At 36.5% G+C, this 21,132-nt stretch overlaps 1 protein-coding gene across 41 annotated transcripts in view; it reads left to right on the top strand.

Annotated features, from left to right (window-relative positions):
- The first annotated feature begins 4,085 nt into the window (after window positions 1-4,085).
- Window positions 4,086-21,132, top strand: part of adgrl2a (adhesion G protein-coupled receptor L2a) — a 91,663-nt gene continuing 74,616 nt past the window's right edge. For 9 of the 41 annotated variants that reach the window (XM_043252197.1, XM_043252199.1, XM_043252210.1 and 6 more), the window contains exon 1: window positions 4,094-4,785. The gene's annotated coding sequence lies outside the window, so the exon portion shown is untranslated. Of the gene's footprint in view, window positions 4,786-21,132 lie in introns of all 41 variants that reach the window. The other 32 variants (XM_043252219.1, XM_043252221.1, XM_043252223.1 and 29 more) reach the window with 6 other exon arrangements.

Here is a 21,132-nt window from a genome sequence, read left to right on the forward strand (position 1 = left end):
CTCATGAGGTTGCACAGTTGTTATGGCGTTAAGATGAGTTTAAACATTCATTTCAACCAATTTATGCATAACTGAGCACTCAATGAATAGATTTAGGACAATAATGTTTTATGGAAATAAGCTGTATGCATTCAAAAAGTTTTATAATTATCGTCTTTCATATGAACCGAAAGAGTTCTCTTTAAATGAATATAATTAATAAGGGTACACAGCTGGACTGGGGATTGCACATTTACAATTATGTATGACTGCGAGAGATTTTTCATCTTCTCTCAATTAAATATTCAGGCAATTATTTCAGAAGATTATTGACCTCAGAGGGGACCTGTAGTGTCACATTGGTTTTGGCCGTCTACCTTTCTCTTACTGTATTCATGTTAATTAAAACAAAAGAAACTCACCAGCAGCATCTTCAAATGTCCAAACACCGTTATTATTATTATTATTATTTGCACACAAAAGTTTGGGGTATTTATTTTCCAGTTAAACTGTGAGGTGAAAGTCTGCTAATGGTCAATCATTAATTCTTAATGCCCATAAAATATTGTTTATTGGTTTGTGTAAATTTATTATAGGGTTTAATTTCCAAAAACCTATACAGGATGACAATGATTATTAAGTTAATTCATTCAATTATGTTCGGTTCGTTGTGAACGCAGAGTGCAAGCAAAAAAAAAAAAACTCTTTTTAAAATTATTTTACAAAATTAAGCCCATTTGGGGTTTCTGGTTTTGCAACGTTTTGGACTTTATTCATTTTAAAGATGATATCTTCTATTGTATAAACATCAGATAATTGTACGGTTTGGATAAGACATCGAGTCACCCCGAGCTTCCTAATGGCTAAGGGACAACGTTATTGCAGAATGTGGTTTTTGGCCTCTTGTGTAAATAGAGTGAATTGGAGTCTCGCAGGTCGTCATACGGCAGTTGTATATGCTAATGTCTGGGCTATATTAATCTTAACTGCCGGACCTCAGAGAAGGGCTGAGCTGTCGGCTAGCGCTGTATCTGCTTTTACGCCACATCTGTTTCCACTTGGCTGTGGATGTCTTTGCATCGAGCCTCCAAGTTCAGACGTAACACTGACTTTAAATTACAGTGACCTTAATAACAGTTGCTAAACCATTCAGCACTGGTTAAATTTGTTTCACAGATATTTGTTTTAGCAGATATCGTGTTTCGGAGGAGAGAGAGAGTAAAAGAATACAAAATCACGACGTAACATAGTGACATACACGCACAAACTGTTGAAGGCTGTGTTAGCGTTACGTGTGGGAGAGTGGCATTTGTTTGTAGAAGTCATTTGCTTCACAGGTCAGTTATTTGACATTTGTGTAATCCAGAAACCTATGTGGTCATAAAGGAAGTAGAATGTGAACTTCCTTTGAGGCTTGCGACTGTTCCTCCCTGTTCTCTCTTGAGTAAACAGTGAAATTTGGAAATGCGAAGAGACATTTGAGGAGGGCTGGTTGTACTTGATAGCATTTTGAATTTATTTAAAATAGTTTTGGGTGTCTATTGCAGAGATTTCATTTTGTTTCTGTCAAAAGCAGTTGGTTTTGTGGTATTGTGATGATGAAATAATAATATATATATATATATATATATATATATATATATATATATATATATATATATATATATATATATTAATATCAAGAGTTTTCTCTTCCATAGGGAGGCGTAAAGGAGTTGGAATTTAATCACCAACTTAGACTAAGGTGTTTCCTAAAACAGAGGAAAGCACAGAGCAGGTTATTTGGATTTTTAAGAATTTGATGAGAAATTTCTGAGCTATTGAGATTTCTGACAAATGCTGGGATATCACTGTAATTTTCTGAAGAAGAGTTGGAATTTAATCACCAACTTAGACTAAGGTGTTACTGGATTATTTCTTTTCCCTCTGTGGGATAAAATTTTTGAAGAAAAAGTCTATTTGATCTCTATGTCTGAAAGAAACAATTGAGTTGTAAAAGCCTCGTTTGTGATTTTTTCTTTCTTACAGGAAAACGGAAGATGATGAAATAGACGTTTTTATGAATAAAAGAATCATGGACACTTAGAAATTTAAATGTTATACCCTTTCATTAAAATTCTTTAAATCACTGAAACGTTCTTATGTAGAGTATCTAAGGTCACACACATTGTGTTTACGTGTTTTATGGGGACATTAGGCGTAGTTTGTATACTGTACAGACTGTATGTGTTATTGTCCTACGCCAAGCCTACACCTAAACCTACCCCTTACAGGAAACTACTGGCATTTTTATATTTTCCAAAAAAAATTATTCTGTATGTTTTATAAGCTTGTTTCCTTATGGGGACCTAAGAATGTCCCCACAAGGCGAAAATGTATCCTTGCAGGGACATTTGGTCCCCGTAAGGTAATAAATACCAGGTGCGGGCACACACACACATTTTATGAACAAACAAACAGACAAATAAAAGTGTTATGCATAAATGACCAAGTGTAACAGGACGTGATTGTTTGAAGTCTTGTGAAAAACCACATCTTGAACATGACAAATGAAGCAAAATATGTTGACCGAAATACACATTTACACTTGCAACCCTCATGTTTACTGCAACAAAGTCAGTCTGACGATGAAAAATATGTTTTCCATATACAAAAAAATGTAGATAAGCACAGATTCTAAGAACAGAAATGTTTTTAAAGAAATGAAAAAAACGCCACCACACAAACACAGGCATACACAATCCAATGTAAATAAAACATTACAAACATATGACTGGGAGGGTAGCTGATTTATAGTTCAGAGATTTTTTTTTCCTTTGGTCTGATGTGACCTAGCGAAAACAGCAAAGCAGAGGAAAGCAGCGCGTTTTCTGATGATCATGATTGGAAGAGTGTTGCACAGCTAATACCTGCACTAATCCTTATTTAAGCTACAATCTGCTGCGCTACATAACATAAAGAGCAACTAAAATGAATACAATTCCGTCCTGAATAGATCAAACAGTTTTGCTTTCATTAAGTCAGTCGTATTACAATACACCACAGCACAGGTGAATTTGTATTGGTATTAAAATGACAAAAAAAACTGTTACAGGTTCTCAGCTGCAACAATTAATTTCTTTAAAATCCACATGGGTTTAGAAACTCATTAAACGTGATGCTTTATTTTGCTTAATTAAAATATATTTGATATATTTATATGTGTACTGTAACTTTATTTGCATCTTCGTAGAATCTATTGATTCTCCAAGTTTATTTTCTTTATTTTAAGAGATTGCTCTAAAGTACTTCCCACTAAAATAAATAAAATGCTAACAGCAAAATATTTTTTTTTCCAAGAGACGACCCTAAAATATTTAAATAGATAAAATCGTTGTTTTTTTTACAGAGCTGATGTGTTTTATGTGTGTATATGAATGAGTGTGTATTTGTGCCTATGTGCTTTCACTAAACCCCATTGCCTCCCTTTGACTGCAAGAATGCAACGCACATGTGGTTTTACTTCTGCAAAACTAATGCATAAACATCAGAAAAAATATCAGAATGACCTTTACCACATCTGTTTTCTCTTTTGTCCCCCAAAATGGATCTATTACTATGTAAAGTTATGCATATGAAAATATAAGTGTGCGCTCTTATGCTGTGAGCCTCACCTGCTGTACGAGTGAAACAGAGAAACGCGCCCTTAGAGTTGCTGTATTTGACTGAAGTATCGCTCCGAAGCTTTATTAAAGCCAGGTGTAAGGGGGATGCGTTCCGATTGCATGCTTCTCCTTGCGTGGCCTTTTCAACTCATTCTTTAAGAGTTCTAGGATGTGCATTGCATTTCAGGGTCACTGGCTGTGAGGACGGTCAACAAATGAAATAATGGTAAGTGCGTTGTTGCAAATGGCATGCGTGCGCCTTTGTTCTATGGATTACTGCTCCGGTTGCAGCATGGCTACAGTCGGTCTTTCTGATTGAGGCCAAGTTGAGAAAAAAAAGAGACGAAAATCTGCACTTTTTCTTTTTGATGCAAGCTAGAATTACAGTGAAAAAAACATGTGCAGTCATTGGCTGAGCGCAGGCCGGCCTGCTCACGGCGCGAGAGAATCTTTCTCCAGTGTGCCCCGACGAGGGGCATGTAGCAGTGCAAATCCAGTGGAAATTGGCCAAAAGTTGTATACACAAAACAAATAATCTGCTTTGCTCTCCTGCCCGGCTCTGCGTAATCGTCTTCCACAACAGCCATTGCTTAAGTGGTGCTCGTGATAATGTTTACGCGATCGTTTCCTCGCCGACTCCGTCTCCGCGCGATCCAGGAATCCAGTTCCAGAGTTTAAGCGCAGCCCCTCTCTCACATCTCTGCTCTGCTCGCACAGAGAGAAATCCCTCAGCCGCGGGCCGCTCTCTCTCCGGCTGGAACGGGACTCAACAAACCCGAAGAAGACGCGCAAAGGACTGAAATAAATAAAGAGGACTGCTTTTGCTTGTTAATTTTTCTCGCGTTGCTTTTTGCTATTTTTTTCATTAGTTGCCCTGTGAACTGCTCCGCGTCCCCCCCCCACCTTCTCTCCTCCAGTAGGACAGACGGACTCTTTCACCGTTCGCGCATCTCTTCATCCCGGCGCGGCGGAGCGCAGGACCGAGCGCCGGTCTGCGGGAATGTGAGCGCTCACGCCGGGAAAAAGGCTCGAACGAGCAGAGCATGTGCGCGTTGTGCGCTGAGACGCGCAGCTCCTGTTCGAAGACCCGCTTGTAATTGCCTCAACTGATTAATTAACTTTCCGCCTGATTTTTCTTCAACTATCCGCTCACTCACAAAAGGTAAGACGCTTTTTGTTAATGATCGTAATGCGCTTATATGCAGGTAAACCCCGTTGCTGTAAAGTGGGTGGTTAACAAGTTACTCAAACTTTTCGCGCAAAAAATATTACAGAGAAAATAATGATCGGGGTCATGCGTGTTGTAAGATAGGGGACAGCGTGAAATAATAACTACGGAGCTAAGTTTGTATTTTAAATATGGATCACATTTCATAACTTGTATGGTAAAGAAAGAGTAGAGTTGAGCTGACTCTAAAAGAACAAAACTACTCTGTTCAGAGTAATTAAAATGATGGAAAGGGGGACCATGGCTAATTGAGAAATGGTTAATCAAAACACAACCAGATGTGGATTGATTTGGTCGGCTGCCATTTCTCTCTTTGTCTTTTACTCTTTCTTTCTCTCTCTCTCTTTGAATGGAAACTATTAGTGTGGGAATGAGGGCTCTTCAAATAAATCCTGTAGAGATATTTCATTCCGTTGGAAATTCTTTAAAGGTGTCAGTGAAGTCTGCACACTTTAATTTATTGTCATTGCCTTTTGCTTCCTACAACAAGCGTGCGGTGACCTACATCAACTGTTGAACTCACTAAAGCTTGACTTGGGTTGTTAAATTGAGGTCTTGTGTCTATAATTAAAAGCAATTTCAGGCTCTTTTTAGTCGTTTTTAACTCCTCAGCATGATTAATGTGAAAAGAATGGTTCAGGGTGCAGACAGCAGTGATCGAGTGCTAACTAGGGGACTATAAGAACCCAGTGCAGTTTAAATTGTCTGAACCTGACTTTCTCTAAATGTAACATCGGACACTTGTGAGCAGCCGCTGTAAAATTAGATCCTTTAACCCCACATTCATAATTAATCCGCACCCAGGCCCCTGGTGCCAACAGTGAGATGAGCAGAATCCGGACGGTGGCACTTCTTTGCAAAAACACACTCTAAACTGCTGTGAATCTTGCCGGGGGAAACTTTGCATTGGTGTGGATGCTACGTTGTAATTATATGGTAGTAATAATGTAATTAATGCGTTATAATTATTTGTGGCGCTGATAATTACACATTATTATTGTTATGACTGTAGTAATTAAATATAATAGCATATAATATGTGCAGCCGGACGCTGTAATTTGAAATGTTACCAAAACACTGAGCAAATCACAAATGTTTTTGGGTAAACATTGCTACTGTGCGTAACAGCCAGTAAAACGAGTCAATGCGTGAGCGCGGTGTTGTTTGAAATGCGGTGCATGACGTGAGAGACGCTAAAAAACTGCGAAACATATCGAGTCACCCGAATCGGAGTTGCCTGGACTTACAGACGCAGTTTATATTGAACCTAAGATTCAAAATTTTTTTCTTAATGGCGCGCTTCCATTGTTTCATTATTAACAGTGAGGGGGAAAAAAAAAAAAAAAAACAAACACACACTCACATATACATAATAAAAAAGTATTGCGCCCTTTATATCTGTATATAAAACTATATTTGAGTTACAAATGATTTCAACTTCCCAATATAGTTTTAAAGTTTGCAATAATTCCTCAGAAATAAGACTTTTGGTGTAGATGCGGAGTTATACCATATGTCGTGTGATTTTCGGTCTGCATTCTTGCATGTCACCATTCGTGCTTTAAATAGACGTTCTCTGAGCAAAAAATGTTTTGAATTTGTATAAGTGTGAATGGACTCTGTTTGAAGCCGCTCCATTAGCATTTCAAAGTGGCCTGAGCTCTATTTGAGCCCTGTGCTCTATTAGCTTCAGCACAGGCCCGGAGAACAGGAGGGGTGAGAGGGGACCTGGGCTTGTAGTTCATTTCTCCTCGTCTTTGTGTTTGTGTGTGAAAACACTATCCCATCCTTTTCATTTCAAAGGAATATTTTCCTTGGCTCTGTTTCTTTCTGGCCCCCTTCCTGCATCAGAGAAAAGAAAACAGCCAAACATGAGCAGGATTATGAGATCCACCAGAGAACTTGCTTAGGTATTTTCACTCCAAGCCGAAAAATAGTGTTTTTCTACATTTCCAGTAATGCAGGGATGAATGGATGTCATAACACCTACACACACATTCTGCTCACGAGTGTGTAGCTTATGAGAGTTAGTCTCACGTAAAGCCTGATTATTCACGATTCGCTTAGTCTAAATAGTGCAGACATTGTCTCCTAAACATAAAGTGACTTTTATTATTATTTTATTTTTGTTTTAAAGTCAACCTTGAAAGTGTCAGCTCGAGAGCATATCCGTATTGATTTGTTTTTGATTTAATTTTGCCAGCGAGATTTAGGTTTACTTTGGGAGTTCTTTGTCCTTGATGTATGCTTCTCATAATGTTCCAGATTTTTCAATTATTGACTGATTGATTTTTTTGCGATCTGGGAAATATGATCTGTGGCCTTGTGCTCCGGTTTCAATATAATCGCCATGTGGTCAATATCGGACATGTGGAGAACATTTGGCACAGTATGAGCGATAAAATGTGTAAAATGTGAGCATTTTATCACTTCAAGCTAAGTGAAACTCTTTTTTTAAATCACATTTGAGCGCTAATTGCGGAATAACTTTTACTAGAGCCGTAATACATAGTATTTGTGTGTGTGTGTGTGTGTGTGTGTGTATTTTGCACAAAAGCGTAATGCCACTGACAGCTATTGTTCTGTGAAAATAAGAGCATTTTTACAGCCGAACTAAATAGTCGGACAACAAATACAACATCGCATAGCATGTCTATAGAAATATAGTTTTTGGATAGTCTCAGTTATTTAATGCTTTCAAAAATAATAATAAGCATCCTTTGAGAAACAAGGGAACCACTTCAGCATTGACATTTGCTCAGTAAGGCGATGCTGTTACTTTAGAGACACTGTGATACAGGATACAGGGCCATACGCTGTGGTTACTAAGCGCATTCGGTTTGCTAGAATTTCAAATCAGATGATTTCTTTCTCTGTTTTTGATTCAGTTGTGTGTTTACAGAGCATCCTGCTGTGCCGATAAACGCTCACCAATTTGCGGGGAATAAACAGCCCTGTTACTCTTGGAGTTTTATGTAAAGTGCTCAACTGCCTTTGGTGGGTCAAATACCTGCATTTTACGGTGGTTTTTATTTTACGATCAGTAATCAGAGGAAGGCAGGGCGCCTTCTCTGCCATTTTGTCAAAGCGTTTGTTTCTGCTTGCAAAAGGTTTGTATGACAGTGGGACGGCAGACTTTATACACAGGCTGCCATTTTAATCAGCTGCAGACTGTGGGCAGCACACACCGCTCCGAACACACCCAGACTCCAGAGTGTGTGCAGACCAGCAAGCAGTTTGATTGCTTTTTAAATAGATGGAGCTCTCAAAGAAATCATGAAAAAATAAATAAATAAAAATTATAAATAAATTAATCAATTATATGTTTTTTAAAATAAGCAATAAAATAATGGAAAACGTATTTATTTATTTATTTATTATGACTCCACGCTGAAAAATAAAATTGGAATAAGATTGAAAATTGATGGATGCAATGAATTCATTATTGCATTAAAACACTGCATGTTTTTGATCACTTTGTGAATAAAAAAGCAAATACAGTTAATAAAAGTTTTTTTTTTTTGAAAAGTAATTTGAACAATTATACGCGTACATATAAATTTATTTTATTTTTATTTTTGGTGTGGTATTGTGAATTCATTTAGCGTTTATCTTATGCTCAGACGTGTTTATTTTTATTTAAATGTAAATGAAGTCCGCAGCATGATTCGTGTTATTTCATTTTCAAATTCAGAGCTACACATATTTAGTTTGGCGTATACACAGGGGGCATAACTTATCTATCCCAGAATTGGTATTTAGGGGGAAAAAAAAAAAATTCAATTTCTCATCAGAGAGGAGAAGGTAGGAACCCAGGTACAGGGTAAACAGTATCTGTGAGCAAAGAGAGAGGGAGAGAGAGAAAGCGAGTGTGTGTGAGAGAGAGAGGTTTATTAGACGTCTGGTGGAAGGAGAAGGGATGTGCCTCGGCTGGTTTATGGGAGCACACTTGAAAGGGCCATTTTCAAGCAGACCCACCTGTTATTTCAGAACGCTGAAGAGAACTCCTACAGTGTAAGCCTTGTTTTGTCATTTTTTTTTTTTTTAAACAAAACATCTTCAGATTTCAAAGATTATGGAAATGCAAACTTTCAGAAGCCTCATGGTGTGTTTTGATTTTGTTTTAATTATTACTTACTTTCACAAATTATTTATTATTCATTGACATTATTATTAGTACTACTACTACTAATAGTAATGATGATAAAATACTATTAAACTTAATACTGTTTTACATTGTATTGTGGAAAATTATAACAGCAATAGCCATTAAAACTATTACATTATAAAAATGTAAATTTTTGTACGATATATAAAAACCAAAACAAAACAAAAAAAAATAATAAAAATTTAACGTTGTAGCTTTTTTTCAAAGTAGCCACCTTTTGTCTATAATACAAAGCAACCGGTAATGGAACAAAATTGAAGAAGTTTTCATGTGTGCTGAACAAAAATAAATAAAATAAACATTAAATATAAGACCAATTTTAAGTGTGCAAACCTTGAAGGTAGTGAACATTCTTATCGTAAAATGAAAGAGAGCAACAGTTAAGACGTTTCCTGCAGATTCCACTAATCCTCAGATAACTAATCTAATCTGGGGTCAACAGGAAGTTGTTTCCTAAAAACATTCCGAGGTCGGAGGTTAGCTTTATCTTGTGTGGTTCATGTGATAGTTTATCAGCCAATCACGAGAGTATTATCAGAAGCACAGTGTTTCAGAATCTCCTGACCTCCTGTCGAAGATAATTTAGGTTTGAATTATCTCTCCAGATGTTAAGAAACCACACCAGGTGCTGATTCAGCTGAAATGTGAGATCTGAACATAAAAAAAAAATTATATATATATATATATATATATATATATATATATATATATATATATATATATATATAATCATTTTTATTGGATCTGATCCTTAAATTTTAATTAATTTATTTGTAACCTAGTGTAGTCGGGATGATACATTCATATTAAATAATAATGCAGCATTTTTAAATTATAAATTATAAAACACATTTTTAGGTTTACTGACAAAACCTGACTAAATACAACAGTTTGAGTAGCAAAAAAACAAATAAATAAAAACGCAGCAATATTTAGGCGTAGGAAAACAAGTACAGTAATACAAGTAAATTATATATATTTTATTATTATCATTATTATTATGTTTTGTCTTTAATTCTGTGACAATAGCAATGTTTTAGACAAAAGAGATCATGAGATTTCAACTTCGATTGATTTGTTGGCCGCTATTGGCTGATCTGTGGCCTTTAAAAACAAACAAACAAATAAAAATCCCTCTTGTACTGATTAAGCTGAGGAATTTAAACAGGATGCTGTTCCTAGATCAGCACTTTGGGGCTCTTCCAAATAGAGCAAGCTAGAGAACTCTTCATTACAACTAAATCAATGCTGTTGCTTCCATGCATTAATCTAAATTCAGATGCAGAGATTAGGAGTTTATTAAGGCGCGAGACCTTTGTGCTGGTCAGGGGTGTACACTGATTGGATAATCAGTCTGCAAGTGACATCTGACAGCTCCGCCCTCAATTGATTTTTTCGAAGGAGGCCGTCGGCCACATTGCGTAAGATGACACATAATGAGTGGAGAATTTAATTCAGACAAACAGCCAGGTTGCAGAGCTAAGTTAATTACTTTAAGGTAGCAGTCATTACTCTTTACTCTAGTGCTGATGTGCCCAATACAAACAGCCTTCAAGTGTCTTTCGCTCTGACACCACTCACCTGGCCGTTCTGGCTCAAATGCAGCTTGTCAGCGCCATTGTGTTGTGTGTGCTTATTTAACGCAATGCATCAGCCACGCTAGGCTGAGAAATGACAGCTGCAATATTTACTGCCTGAACAAACTGGATTCATGTATATAAATCCACTTGTTTTTCTTTTTTCTTTTCTTTTTCTTTTTTTGTACCTTGGCTGACATATGAGTACAATACAAATCATCAGCTGAATGGAATCAGGGGTTTTCATTCAACCACGAACTGAAAGTTGAACCATTTACATTTTTAATGTCTATTTTATTCTTTTTTTCTGTCATTTTTTCTATTGAATTGTGTTTCTGTTGTATGCGGAGAATTGAGTATTGACCTTTAATTCATTTGTAATTATATTATGTATCATATATGGTTTATTTGTGTGTGTGTGTGTGTGTGTGTGTGTGTGTGTGTGTGTGTGTATCATGTTTTTATTGTGTTAGTTACCTGTTGAATTTTACGTAAACAAAAAAACTCAACTTAAATTTTTTTGAGATTAATTGGAATGCACAATGAAAAAAAAACATTATCTGAGATATCTGTTATCACACACACACACACACACACACACACACCAGTTTCTACACATGCCAAATAACATTCATGAGTATTTTAATAGCCAGTATAATTAAGTAAAAAGTTTTTTTTTTTTGGTTTTTGAGATTGTATTGGTTTGTTCTGCATGGATATGAAAAAAAAAAAAAAAAAAAAATAATGCAGAAACCCCGGACTTGTTTCACCTCAGCAATGACTTTCATTTTTGGCTGGTGTTACCAAGGCTGCATCCAAAAAGCTATTAAAGCATTGTATCAGTGCACTGTTCTTGGTAATGTTCTCTTTAAAAATTATGCCAATAGTTAACATGCCATTAAGCTATTTAATGTGATTAATATTAATGTACGAAATGCCGTGGCTATAACAGCAAATAATAAGGATAAATTTGAAAAGTGGGATACATAAAAAAATCCCAAATAACTCTCAAGGGTGAACTTCACCTTTTGTCGTCATATCACAGTCAGAAATGGCTCCTCAAAAGATCTGAGCTTGCGTCTGTTGCAAATTCGCTTTCAGGTCTGGCTCCATTCTGATGCAGAACGCCCACTTTTCATGGTCCAATGAAAGCTCGCTGGATGAAATCAAGTCCTACCCAACACTTTTTTTTTCTCATTGAAATTAAAACAAAGAATAGCAGACAAAGCCATTACCATTGAGAAAAAAAACTCAATAACATTTACGGGTATCATTTTGAAATTCTGCCTTGTTTGAATTGTAATGCCTTCTACTGTAACATATAGGATTTTTTTTTTTATCCTGAGGGACGGGAGAACAGAGGACAGGAAATGATGCAGAAAGAGAGACAGAGTGTGATCACGTCTCCTTTGCTCGATGTGTCTTGAGCGTGTGTAGCACTGCCAGGAAGAAGCTCTGGCTGTGAAGCGCAGGATTAAGCGGCAGATGATATAAGCTGAGTTCCTTTATTGTCAGGCTGACTATAATGACCACAATGCATTTCTAATGTGAACAGCTTAAGGAGAGGAAACAGGTCACACAGCATGTTACATGCGTTACGTAAAATGACGAGTCAAGACTGAGCATATGTGGTTTAAGACATATAAAAAAATTACTTATACAAGGAAAGTACTCGTTTTTATAATGCTGTAATTCTAAAGTTGCAACCCATCAATCACATTTGAATTATTTGAGGTGTATTTCAGCCACATGGCAGCTTTAATATCTTTGGTTTGTGGCACCTGCTGAAATGGCTCTGATTGCCACAAAACTGCGAAGTGTCAAACACTTCCTAATGCCATTTACATAATTCACACATGCCTGGTGTGAATTTCGCCCCTGTTAACACAAACAGTGGTGGGGTGGCTTGTCTCACGCCATGCACTAAGAGCCAAGAGAGTTACTCTCGCAGATATCCAACTGGATAAATGTAAAAAATAAATAAATAATATACACACACACACACACACACACAATTGAGTAGTCATTAGACTACAAGCACACGTACACACACACAATTTCTGTGAATTGTGGGGACATTCTATAAAGTTTTGTAACTTTTATACAGATTGTATAATAATTTATATCCCCTAAACCTACCTCTATGAAAAAAAACTGTTTGCATTGTTACACATCAGACATAATTTTATTTCGTGGGGACATTTTGTCAGCACAATGTAGCCCAAACACACATTTTTATTATTTTTAATGTATTATTTTTATTCTATAAGGTGTTTAAATTATTAAAATATTAATTTTAAAAGTTACGCACTGCTGACAATAAAACGCAGCATTCATAATTAATACGCATATTTCTAAGCGTCATTAGCTCTTGTGATGGACAGTGCTGCTTTATCTTCATGCTCTTGGCTGAATGAAGCACACTACTCTGCGAGCCCACGGCCCCGTCCGTCGAGTGGCCCCCCGTCACCACCACGGCTCCAGTGGCCTCTTTTGTTGTATTCTGATAAGATCTACTCAGTGTTTGCTTCACCAACCTCCAGTGGTGTGTCTGGTTACTTCGCTGCAATTAAGAGAAAGGAAAACATGCCCAGCCAAAGCGTAGAAACATCTTTTGTGCGCGCGTGTGTGCGTGGGCTTTCATTCACAGAGTTTAATGTGATTTATAGATTATGTCACAGAATACATAAGGAAAGAAGAAGCCTTTTGTAGTGCAGTCGGTTTTCCTATTGGACTTTCTGTCCGGTGCATGCAGCGAATCGCAAGCCCCATCAAAACAATTACCTTTGCTAAAGCCATATTAGTCTTATAATTGGATAATCTTGTATTGCTTTGGCTTAATTCATTCTGTTGCACCAAATGGTTTCCTGTCCTCAATAACATTTTAGGAGCTCATGTTCTTAGAGAGAAATGCTCTAGCCTTGCCTTACTCTCATAATGTAGAATTTTTATTTTTTTCTGAAAGTGCCTCAGTGAATCAGATACAGTGACTGTATACTTTATATATATACTAGTAGTCATCTTCATATTCTTTAACATGAATACACACACACATTATTAATTATATTAATATTAATTAAACACTAGCATTCAAAAGTTTGGGATCAGTAAGATTTATGGAATTTAATACTTTTTTTCAGCAAGGCCACATTAAATTTGTCAAAAGTAACAGCAAAAACATTTAGAATGTTAGGGTTAAGGGTTTAATATACGGTTATATATATATATATATATATATATATATATATATATATATATATAGGCATATTTGTCTATATATGTGGTTCTTGTGAACTTTCTGTTTATCAGAGTAGCTTGGAACTTGTACTTACACAAGCACTGAGTAATATTGATTAAGTAAATGTACCGATAGTTGGGGTTAGGATTATGGTTTGGTTTAGGGTTATTTGCATGTACTTATGCATAATTTATTGTTATTATACATGCAAGTACATGCAATATGTGTAACAAGTACAGCTTAAAATAAAATGTTACCAAAAATCTATCACAGTTTCCACAAAAATATAAAGCAGCACAACTGTTTTTTAAGCACCAAGTCAGCATATACAATTATGACATTGGAGGCTAAAGTAATAATGCTAAAAAAATAAATAAAAATAAATAAACCAACAATACGTTTTTTATCTAAATAATAAATTACATTTTAAAGCACATTTAGGTAGAATTATTAGTATTTAAATAGTCATTTTAAATTGTAATATTATTTTGCAACATTATATTGTATATTGTATTTTTGATTAAATATCAAATATAAGTATATAAAAGATTTTCAACAACATAATTCTTTTTTTGTAGATTTTAAATACAATGCATGTTATGTAAGAATGTAGTAAGTTAAACACTATTTTTTGAATAAATAAAATCAAAAATATGCACAAACCCTAATTTAACAATCTCATTATCCATAGGAATTAAATATTTGCCTATGGAGGATATGCATGTGTTTTTTTTTCTTTTCTTCTAGAACCCTGCAGTTGCCCTTTTATTGTAGTAACATCATCGGTTATCTTTCACTGAAGGACTAAAACAAAGATATATATTCACGATACGCTCAACGGGTGCAAAGACACGGAGCAAGACTAAGTCTGCGTGAACGATGTATAAATAATTGAATGGCATCATTTGCATACTGTATGTTCAGCTCTTATTAAAATCTAAACCTCCGCCTTGATCAGAGGGAAACGCTACTTGTTATTTTTGACCTCTCTGTGAAGCAGGCTTCCTGAATTGATCCCTGCTTTCAGACAGTTGCGCTGTCACCCCCAAGTGTGCTCATGATATCCTCCTCTGGACTCAGATTGTGGAAAATTACACTGAATGGCAGAGACCTTCACAACATACCAGAGCTGAAAGAACACGAATAAAGAGGCTAGAGAGATAAAAACGACAGACAGAAAGAGGCAGAAAAGGAATTTTCTGTATCTGCAGCCTTTCCGAGGGTGGCAGAAGACAGCTGAAATGCTGGTAATCTATTTATATCGGTAAGATTCCTCAAGGCTTTGATTTCTGGACAGGTTCAGAGTCCATTGCAGGGAGGTTGTTTCCCTGGACGCAGGTCACTTATATGACATGTCTCCCAAAAGCATTGTAGCTGCGCTAGCCATTTGAGGATCGCATGAAACGCTGCAGGAAAATTTAGATGACATCAAACTCATCAATGTCACATCCTAGTGCCAGTATGCTATCGCCTGCAACTGAATGCAGCTGCTAATTTCTGAGCAACCGGCTGCATCACTGTGAAAATATTAAGTGTAACTTTATGAAGAAAGCAGCGTCTGACTGAAATGTGCTCAGAAGCAGCCTTGTATTCCTGCTGGTGTTGAATGTCCAACATTATTATATGGTCTGCTACTAATGTTAGATGTTTGTGCTCTGCGTTTGCAAAAGAGAAAAATCCCTTTGAAATACACGAGATAGACAACATAGCATCTATGTGGCAGTGAAATTGTCACGCTTGACTTGTAAATAAACAGAATGAGGTTGAGAAACCATTTCACGACGGTTTCCAAACCTTTCCTCAAGACATTTCGTAACTGGTTTCAGAATCAAGCTTCAGGCCCTCCAGCCCTCTGCTGTTCCCAATCCCATCATGCATTTATTACACTATAAACAGGAAGAAAATGGCAAGAAAACATGGTGTCATATTATGTCACGCATTCTCTGCATGATTGTTGCCAGCGCAGCGTTACGCGTGGGCTTGAAGGACCGAAGGAGCACAAGGCGATGAAGACAACGTTCAGTCAGGCTAATATAGCACACAAACTCTTCAGTCACTCCAAGCTGTGTCTCTTTGACTGCTGTGCTAATGTGCAGCTTTCACCTGTTTGGAAAATGCAGCCGCCATATCTGCTGTTTACATTCTCTGATCTGCTAACTAGCTTCAAATAACGCCCTTTTCTGCTAGCGTTAACAAACAGCCCTAAAGCCACTGCACAAACCTGCTAGAATAACTAGTACTAAGCATCTGAGTTTCAAAAATAAGTTATTTCAGCAAGAAAACTTCCTTGCTAAAAATATATAAATAGAACCATCACAGAAGATTCCAATGGATTCCACTATAATTACCAATAAAAACATTGCAAACCATCAACTTTTAACCATTAAAAACACAAGAAAATTAGTATGGGGTCCGTTACAGTTTCCATTTAAATGAATACAAGTCCTGTTATAACCAGTTAAACTCATTATACATTTTTTGATTGCATCTATTTTTTTTTCAACTGTGAACCACTAACACACATAAAAAAGAAACTAGACTGATTTAGTAACATTAGTAAACAGTGCTATTCTGTGGCAGCAGCGTTTAATTGGGAATCTTCTAATTCCTTATGGAAATTGTTGTATGTGATAAGTATTTTGAGTGTGTATGGAGACTTGATTTGTGGCGCTTGACGGGAGAGACATTACCACGGTCACATGACAAACACAGTCACATGGCATGCGAATTAGCCTTTTCAGTGTTTTGACTGAAATACACAGCACTGGCAATTAGCCTTTCAACTTTCTTTCAAAGTTTAAGAAGAGTAAGGGGGTCAAATGAGTTCAGTCTCAATCTAGTGGAGGGACAGCTGCGTCTCAGTTCCACTGCTCACAGTGTTAGTTAACACATGTAAATGAGGCTAACGATCCAGACACAATCTCTCATGGCTTTCTTCTCCAGAGCCTTGAGCCTAACAGCTCACAATGAGAGATCACCACAAAGTCACCACACAAACAAACTAGAGCCATGTGAGAGACTGAGTGTATGGCTCCTTTCGTCCAGATTTTAATCCTTATTTTTTCCCCATTCGCTATGAAATCATCTTTATTTCATTATCATGAAGTAATTACTGAAGTACTGAAAATGTACAGCCATGCAAACGTATTAGGCACCTGAAAGTTTCCTGTTTTTAACATATGGCCCAGGCAATTATAATAGCAAGTCAAAAAACTTCATCTTTCCACTTTCCACTCCATTTGAGTTGTAATCTAAAACCAGTAGAAAATATATTATTAGAGGTCTGAGAGGAAGATTGAAGTAATATAGAGTTAATTATGATCCAAACTGTGATAAAAATGAGATACCAGGCCGAGTATCGTAATGAGATGGAGAATTTAAAAGCAAAACCTGCAGGACCACAAGTTTGTCCTGTTTAACCACAGAAATGGCAGAGTGTCGACTCACCGTGACTCTTTGCCAAGCATCCGACTGTTCTGCTGAGCTTGTGGGAGGCGAGGGTGTAAAATGAAAGTCACTTCCTTTCCTAAACTGTTTTGCTTTCTCACTTTTCAACCGAATGCACATAGCAACACAAAATGCGCACAATTAAGCTCTGCGACAGTAAAAATTTGCGTTAGTTTTCACATGCAAAAGCGGAATTAATGGCATTAATTTTTCACATGCAAAAGCAGGTGCACATTTTAACTGGTTTTGATGGTGTCTTTGAAAAAGGTCAATATAATAGCATCAGGTTTAGCATGAGGCCTTAAGTGCCGGTTGCGTTGTCAGGAGAGATTTAGACCTGACAGTTGATTTCTCTCCGGGAACAAACTCCACCCTCCTTATCTGTCTGCCGATTTTTAAACGATTTACTGTCGAGCTTGTTCTCACCCTCACACCAGTTTTCTTGTTGAAATCTGGAAAAGTCAAACCCACAAAAAAGTGTTTTGAAGGATTTAAGTGCTAAGTATTTATACGTTCAAGAAAACCCTTAGCTTGTTTACTTTAATTAAAGTAAGTGGCCATTAATTAAAAGAGTCTAAATGACTTTGTGGTTTGTGGCCGAATCCTGAATCCTTTCTCTTCTAGCGTGTGAACTATCAAAGCTCGAATCATCTCCAAATCATTTCCTCTCATAAGAAATCGATCAATCAACCTGCCCAAATCAATCATCTGTGGATTTCTTCGCCACCCTGCTTTTAATGTCACCCATTCAAGACGTTCTTTTAATGCCCCTCACTTTATGTTTTGTGTTCCCTTCTGCCATCTTAAAAATTAATCATCCTGTTGAATAATGGCTCACGATGGTGCTGAATAATTGATGATCTGGTGCTTAATAGAGGGACAGAGGAGGCGTTACGCTCACACAACTGCTCTTGTCTGAGGGAGACGCTGTGTATCTGCGCAGACAGACAAGCGGGATTGTGTGTGTGTGTGTGTGTGTGTGAAATGGTGCTCAATAATAAAATGGCATTGAAGGACAGACACATAAAACATACAAGGCCGAAATCTAAACTGAATTTATTTACTTTATTTATATATGTTTTTATGTACCTCATCTTATTGTACGTCATATTATTATGAAACAACAACACAAAAATCTTTTTAACAATGTAATTCTCAAAATATAAGAAATATAAAAGATAAAAAAATCTATCTATCTATCTATCTATCTATCTATCTATCTATCTATCTATCTATCTATCTATCTATCTATCTATCTGAATCTTGTTTCAGTTGGAATCATGTCATGGTACAGTGTGAAGTACAAGGTGTGGATGTTCTTTCATGTTGACTTTAAAACAAGAAGAGAGCTCTTTGGTGAGGTCAGTCTTTTGGATGTATCTGAACAGATCATGCTAAATGACAGACCGTGTTTGTGACTGTCCCTCTGTGTATACACACACACACACACACACACAAGTTGTGCACATGCTCACACATGAACGCATTTTCACCTGTGCATTTGCACCATTTTGACAGCAACAGTGCTTTCATTGCTTTTGCAGAAATTAAAGATTTATGCATTTTGTTGAAAGTGAGATGATGAGCCTGTGAGAATAGCAGAAACCTTCTTTCTTTTTCTTTCTAGTCTCTCCTGATATTTTATGACCTCTTACATTGGGCAGCTTTTTTTTGTGGCGTGAAGACAGATGTTGTGGCCCTGTTTCCTTGTTTTGCCCGACAGATGCAAAAAACTCAGTGAAGTAGCTATTTCACGAATAGTGTACAGAATAGGGCTTTAAAATAAATCTGTTTCATTGTATTCACCTATTTTCAAGGAATAGTCTGTGAAAAGAGTCAAACTAAATATTAAATGTGCCTTTTTTATTTGTTTATTTATTTATGTATTTTTTATTATATAATATATATATATATATATATATATATATATATATATATATATATATATATATATATATATATAATTTTATATATAACATTTAGAAATGACCCAAATGTGTGACATTTCTTCAAAGTCACAGTTTGAAGCAATGTTACATTATATTTAACAAAAAAGGGCTAAATTGTACAGTAACAGGGATTGCATGCAATTTGTGGAATTACAAAAAAAATCCAAATGAATTAATAGGAGTTGTTTGTGCTGCTTAGCTGCTAATGCATTAAAAAAAGGCATGCAACTCCAAAGTGAAGTATATTCGTGTGAAGTGCTCAGTGCATTTTGCTGCCAAAGAAAGCGTTTCCCTCCCGTATCCCAGCTGAAGGGGAAACATGGAGTGTCAAGGACTTCTTTCTTATGATTGGCAGGTGCTATCCGTGTACGATACCTGTATAATGGTGGTCCTCAGAATTTTTTTGACCTTCTTATACGTCTCCCCATATTAATGTCACTCTATTACTGTTAAAACGGAGGCATCGCGGGAAAACACCACGGGACTGAATCCTCCTTATCATCGGCAACCTGAAAGGGGGAATTTGGCGCTATCAGTTAATGGAAATGACATTTTTTAAATTCATTTTCAGATAATCCACTCCTTGTCCACTAAAACATCAAAATTACTGTTAACAATATGTGAAGGCCGTATTAAAACTAACTTACTCATAGCAGTCGAGGCCCATTATAATCGTCTCTGAGAGACACCGTGCCATTTTAATAGGATTTCTGATACGTTCTGCACGTTATTACTCCGGTGTGCGTGTCATTTACTGTCGGAATTAAAAAGCTGTGTATCAGAATAATGAATAGATGAGTAAACTACCCCCTTCCTGTAGGGTATGAATGTGATGTTCGGTAATCTCTACTAAAAAAAGGGGCTCTTCAATCTATTTTGAGCAACTTCTCCAGAAGCTCCAGTTTGTTCTGAGGGTTTTGATTCTGCTCTGGGTCTTAGTTGCGTTCTTGTTTTTTTTTTTGCTTGTGTGGCGGCTTGATAGAGACCTTGATTACTCTGATTAATGGATCCTTAGCATCCTCTTTGAGAGAAGGATGAAAAGAAGTTAAAAAGAGTGAGATTTCATTCACAGAGAGTGATTACAGTATTTCACCAGCACTCAAAGCATTATGTATTCCTTTATACCGTGTCTATGTACTTTCATTAAAGCAGTTATTCAGATTAGACATGGTCATGAGACAGTTTTGTCATGCAGGGTTTCGCGTATCTTTTCCAGGTCTTAAAAACAGAGCTAAATGGCCAGTTAAGATGATACATTTGCAGCGCTGGTGTAAAAGCCAGCTGTGCTTGTGAACACGGGAAAATATAGGAACTAAAAGAAACTGAATGATATTGTTTTCTATTCTAATTCAAATCTGATTTAATTATGGCTCGTTAATGATTTCATTAATCATTTCTTTAATCATTTTGATGGATCTGGTTTTGAGTGCTAAAAAAAAAAACTATTAACAGAGTAGTTTACTTTAAAAATTAAAATTCAGTTATTTTTATTTAAACTTATAGTACTAAAAAGCTGTATGACTGTGTTACACAACAAGAGAAATTCTGAGAAATTAAACCGGTTATTCTTTTCCATCCACTTGCGATGTAAGCTTAAAATATTTTTTTAATATCTGTTTGTGTTCCACAAAGGAAAGCAAGTCAGTTTCATTTGATTTGTTTTTCCTGTCGTCTACATTTAGCTTGTCATGCCATTTCTAATTCACTGCGTGTACAGCAGCGTTTGGACTTTTTTGTCGTTTGCTCATTTAATGTTTGACATTGTCGTTCACCTGACCTTAATACATCCGTCACCCCGATATCATGATGTTTGTCCTCTGGTTTTAAAACGCACACAACCGGCAGTGTCCAGATGGCAAAGGTGAATGCATGACAGTGGAGTCAAATAGGATGTGTTCAGAA

Source organism: Puntigrus tetrazona, chromosome 11 (genome assembly GCF_018831695.1).
Source record: "Puntigrus tetrazona isolate hp1 chromosome 11, ASM1883169v1, whole genome shotgun sequence".
Lineage (NCBI taxonomy): Eukaryota > Metazoa > Chordata > Actinopteri > Cypriniformes > Cyprinidae > Puntigrus > Puntigrus tetrazona.